Here is a 5,320-nt window from a genome sequence, read left to right as displayed (position 1 = left end):
ATTTGACTAAAACTATAATTGTTCTCATATGAGGAAACCCAAAGTGAGGATGCCTAAGACTATGAAATCTGCAGTATGCTTTCAACAGGTGCCAAACAGTCCAACGTCATAAGAAGAGATTGATTTAGACAATTAACACCCAGAACTGTGAAGCACTATATTTCATATCCAAATAAAGAAATGGAAGATTTAGTAAAACAAATAGATGTTACTGACCAAGTCAATGTATACAGGCAAAGATAATTGATATGAGCAAAGTTTTATATCAAGTTTAATTTACCAATTAAAGAAATGCAGCACAGACCCCATTGTCTAGGATGCCTTCTCTTGTTGCTTGTTTGGCTTTGCCATCAATGTCACTATGAAGACAAATTGCAGATGAGTGCAACACAAGTATCTCATGACTTGACATTACACCAGGAGATTCACAGAAATAGTGAGTGCAATAAAATATAGGTCATGTGCTCAACAGCTGGATGTACATGCAAGTACACACAAAGATTTTGTCCAGGGTTGCAAAAAAGAATCAAACACATATTTGGAAAAGAAATGATCTGCCATAAACTCCATACACCTCACCCCAAAAAGAGAATCCTCACAATCTCAACTCCAGACCATGTAAGTCAAAATAGATGAATCTTGAAATATGGAAAGGATCTCAAAATATGAAAGGAATTTTAGTGTCCCAACAGGCAAAAATGCATTTACCACAGTAAGCTAGATTTGCTGAAAAGTCTGTATCTTAAGAACTAAACTATAGATTTTCAACTTCATTAGCATTTCCATGTTGATACATGGATGTGAAGACTGGAAATGCATGAGAGTTAAAAACAGGTGTCTGTATACTTCTGAAAGCAAATAGACATACAAGGGAACAAAACCCTGGCAAATGTCAGGATGAATCTGTTAGCTTCACAACCAAAAGTTATCCAGAAAGGTAGGAGAAAATTTCTAGGATATATGTTAAGAATGAATATAGATAATCTGCTAGGAGAGGGATATGCAGAGGAACAGGGCCAAACAAACACTACTGAAAACAAGAAAAATTCATGGGGCTTCATAACACAAAGGACAGAGAGCAGCCAGAAACAGACTGGAATAGCAGGAGTCATGCTCATGCCTGTAGCACATTTAAAAGGAATGGTTCACCTGTGACGTAGGGTCAGCTGAACTCTAGCAATATAAAACTGCTTGCTGGCACATTTGGTTCTAAATAAAAGGAGGGGGTAAAAGGGGAAATGATAGGGCAGTGGCTGTAATTATGGCCCTTATGACTTTACTGTTGTGAATTCCTTCCTCTATGTTAACTCCTAACCAGGAGTAACTCTGGGTACTAACATATCCATTCACCAAGAACTGCAGCTCTCCCCTTGGTCCAGCCCTTTATTTCGATCTCTCCCATGCTGTTGCTGCCCGGGCTACGCATACTCACAACAGGGAGTGGGCAGTGGGAAAGCTCATCTGCACTCCCTTCCTCAGAGGGAATGAGAAGGCTTGTGAGTGAGTAATAAGCCAAACAACTGTATCACTCATTAACTGTTCAATAGCAACAGCCCCTCCCAGTGCACCAGCTTACTTGCATGCAAATTGAGACTCGTTAATGAGAGGACTTTTCAAGTAAAACTGATTTATGTAATCTGACCATCCTTGAAGCTGTTCTTGCAGAACTTGTATTATGAACTATAGGAAGGAAGAGGATGTTCATTGAAACCCCTTTGGAAAAGCAGCTTCATTTCTACTTCTTCAGAGGATAATGGAAGGAACAGACTGTCCCTGCCTCATGGAGAAGGTTCCCAGGTTGTGCTTCTTCATGCACTGGCCACTGATGCTCAGGAGTGCCCTATGTTTGTGACTCTTAACATCAGCTTCTATTATAATAATATAGTGGTGTGATTCCATAAAACACATTCTGGAGTTCCCCAAGGCAAAACAAATGAAAACCTTCTCTATTCTTCCCAATTGGAAAAGTGTGATTGCATCAGATGAAGCAATTTGATATTCTAACTAATCTCTAAAATTATGCCTAGAGGTTGGATTTTTGTTTGAGTGACTACCTCATTTACACAAAAATTCAAGACAACTAGAAGAAAATGAGGTTGTAAAACATGCTAACAGTTTAGCTCGTTGCTACCAGAGAAACTTGCCAGTATGATTGCAAAAGAATAACCTGACATGATTTGTCTTTCTAGGATCTACAGCCTTGTCATGGTCTGAAAACTAAGACAACCAAGACAAAACTAAGGCATAGATTGTGAGTTTGAAAGGCTTTCCCCCTTAATGCAACAGAGAAAAAGTCTCTCTGTGGGTATGTTGCAGATTCCTGCCCGTGTTCTTCACATACTAATCTGGGATTATCACTTCTACACTTATATGCTGAGGGACCAAGTAAATCCCTCTACTATCTTATTTTTATTGGGACTGACCTCCAAACAGAACAGGAAATCTCTTTGTAAGCAAATTCCCATAGCCAGTCCCCTTGCTGTTTAGTCTGCATTGGATTAAGCAGTGACTTGCTAGCTTCTTTGATTGGCAACTATAGTACTATAAAAACAAATGTACAGAGCAAATCTCACCAGAAAAGCCTCCCAATCTGCAGACCCTTTCAGCTTTATTTGGACTGAAACTTGATGATAGCTCCACTAGACAGGAAACACTCACCCCTCCTTTCTAATATGGCACTACCAGGAGAACACATTTTCTCACAGACCAAGTAGCGGAACTGAGAGCAGGGGAGAAAGCAGGAACACCAGAGACCTCCTATAATACATGTCTCAAATTCAAGCTGTTGTAAGACACAGAAGCTGCCAACACTATTTATTTACCCTGCAGTTAATTCTTTGATTGAGAAAAAACATGGCTTATGCCATGCTTGAAATTGGGTGAGATATGGAGAAAGCAAAGCAAAAGCAACCCAGGCATTTTAAGTCCACCATATGGTAGAAGTTGGAAGGAGCAGCAAAACATTTTCCTTGTTTTCTCATTGGACATAACACACTGCTTGTTAATGACACTTTACAATTCTGTATCACCAGGAAGAACCCCTCAGGTGTTTAGGACTGTCTTTGAAGCTGTAAGAACTCACAGATACATAGAAGAGGCTGTACAGCACCTAACATTGTCAGAAAATCTTAAGGTAAGCATACATGAGATAGAAAAGGAGCTGGGTGCATTATTCTTCCATTCTGTAGCAGATCTATTAAGACACATGATACTTATGTGAAGTGACCACAGATTGAAAAGTCAGAGAAATTAAATATTTATTTTTGAGGCCAAATCAGACACATCACATAGTTGAGCTAGCATTAAACAAATGAACCACCAGCAGGTGTGAAGTGCAAATCCTGTCCTTCTTAAACTTGCATCATGTGCATTTAGCACTACTCTCTAACTTTAACCTTATCAGCCATGCCAGCCAATTGCCTCAGCTGCTTAGAATCGTAGAATATCCTGAGTTGGAAGGGACACCTGTGGATCATGGAAGTCCAGCTCCTGGCCCTGCAAAGGACACCCAAAAATCACACCATGTGCCTGAGAGCATTGTCCAAATGCTTCTTGAACTCTGGCAGGCTTGGTTCTGTGACCATTTCCCTTGGGAGCTTGTTCTGGTGATCACCCTCTGGTCCAAACATAGCCTAGTATCAAGTATGTAGCATAGGTTATCTGTTGGAAAGATGTGGATTCAACCATAGTCAAGGAATACATCTGAGAACTAGAAACTATACAGGCAAGTATGTGTGTGTACACAATTCTTCCATATCTGGATGGCCACAGAAAATATTTCTCCTGCTGTTTTTTCACCAGAATAAAAGATGGATCAGTAACAGGTTTGAAATTATGCAGCCACCTACCTATGCACAACAAATTGCCTCCAAAGAGTCCTGGTAATTTGAGAAAGGTAAATCACAGCTCCATGCCTAAGTCAGCAAGACATTTGCACTCCATCTGGGAATGTTAAATGCTGGTGCCCAGCTATACCTGACCAGGCTAGCTAAGGTCCATACTAAGCTCTCCTACCTAAAATCCCTATAGGAAGGACACAAATAAAACTTCTGTGAGATTGTCTAGCTTTTTTTAACTAAAGAAGTGGAGGTGGCCACTTACCATGAAGCAGCAGGGTATTAAATCCAGGAAGCATCAGGAGGGCCATAGATTCTTGCTTCTCCCTCCCAGCCCCAGCTATGTTCTGACTTGTTATCCAACTTTCCTTCTGCTGGGTCTCTTACCTGCTACATTTGGCATTCACTATATTCTTGATCTTCAAGGTTTCATTTGACAGAATGAAAAGCAGGAAGGGGTAAATGCCACCATCCCATTCACATGATTCATATTACTCTGAAGCACATTTCCACACCTGCTTTCATATGATTCACCTGAAGACACTTAAAGAGACACTAGAAAAAGTATTCTTATAGGCAAGAAAGTAGCTGCTTCATGTTGGCCTGCACTTTCCTTTGGTGTAGGGTACCTACATTAGCCACTTCTTGTGACTGTCATCTCCTGTGCAAGATGGCCAAAGGCTGATTTTGCAGATCAGCCGCTGAATTTCTGTGAAAAAGAAAGAAAAAGAGTTAGGCTTCCTAGTTAGTTTTCTGGGATGCGTGAAGAAAGTCTTTGCTGGAGCTGGTAACAGCTCATCACCACCAGCAGGGCTGCTCACAATGCTTTCTCCCAGACAGCTCTGGGGGTGGCTGGATCCCTTCATAGGATGACATAATTCACTAAACCTGCAAAAAGCTATACCTGCCAAGGGTGTCGGGGGTGGTGGTGGGGGGGATGGTGGTGGAATCTTTCTGGCATTTTAGGAAGTTGAACTGCCTCAACAGAGGGCAGTGATGCCAGAACTGCCACAAGAGAGGGCGGGGCTCGTGACCATGGGGTGAGGGAGAAAGGGCCTCCACATTTGGCAGCAGGGAAGCATCATGATGTTTTGGCTATCCATGGATGCACAGTCTGAGCCTCCTGCCAAATGACTGAATCACCAGGCCAGAGGCAAGCAAAGCTGCAGTGCTCCCAGGCCCTCCCTGCTGAAGGTGGCACTGTGCCTGGCACCCCAGGGTGTTAACCTGGGGCAGGGAAACAGCACAGCTGGCTGGACAGCAGGGCAAAGGGACACTTGCCAGCTGGGGCAGAGCTCCAGGGATGTCCCTCACACAGCTAGGAGAGACAGGTCTACATCCTGCGAAAGAGCATCAGCCTCATCGGGGGAAACCCTCATGATGTCCTAGACTAGATAACCATCCTTGCCTTCTGCTTGGAGTACAGCAATAAGGGGGTATGTCCCCTATCTGGCAGAAGAAGGACCTGACGCTGGGTATCCTGC

General features: G+C 42.5%; 1 long non-coding RNA gene across 1 annotated transcript; it reads left to right on the top strand.

The window, feature by feature from the left end:
* Nucleotides 1-479: 479 nt before the first annotated feature.
* Nucleotides 480-3,133, top strand: LOC108640445. The gene is made up of 3 exons (XR_001921180.1): nucleotides 480-618; nucleotides 2,190-2,305; nucleotides 3,033-3,133. It is a non-coding gene; the product is annotated as an uncharacterized LOC108640445 (long non-coding RNA).
* Nucleotides 3,134-5,320: the final 2,187 nt, after the last annotated feature.

This window comes from Manacus vitellinus, unplaced genomic scaffold (genome assembly GCF_001715985.3).
Source record: "Manacus vitellinus isolate BGI_N305 unplaced genomic scaffold, ASM171598v3 scaffold_33_pilon, whole genome shotgun sequence".
Taxonomy (NCBI): domain Eukaryota; kingdom Metazoa; phylum Chordata; class Aves; order Passeriformes; family Pipridae; genus Manacus; species Manacus vitellinus.
This window is presented reverse-complemented; position numbering and strand designations above follow the sequence as displayed.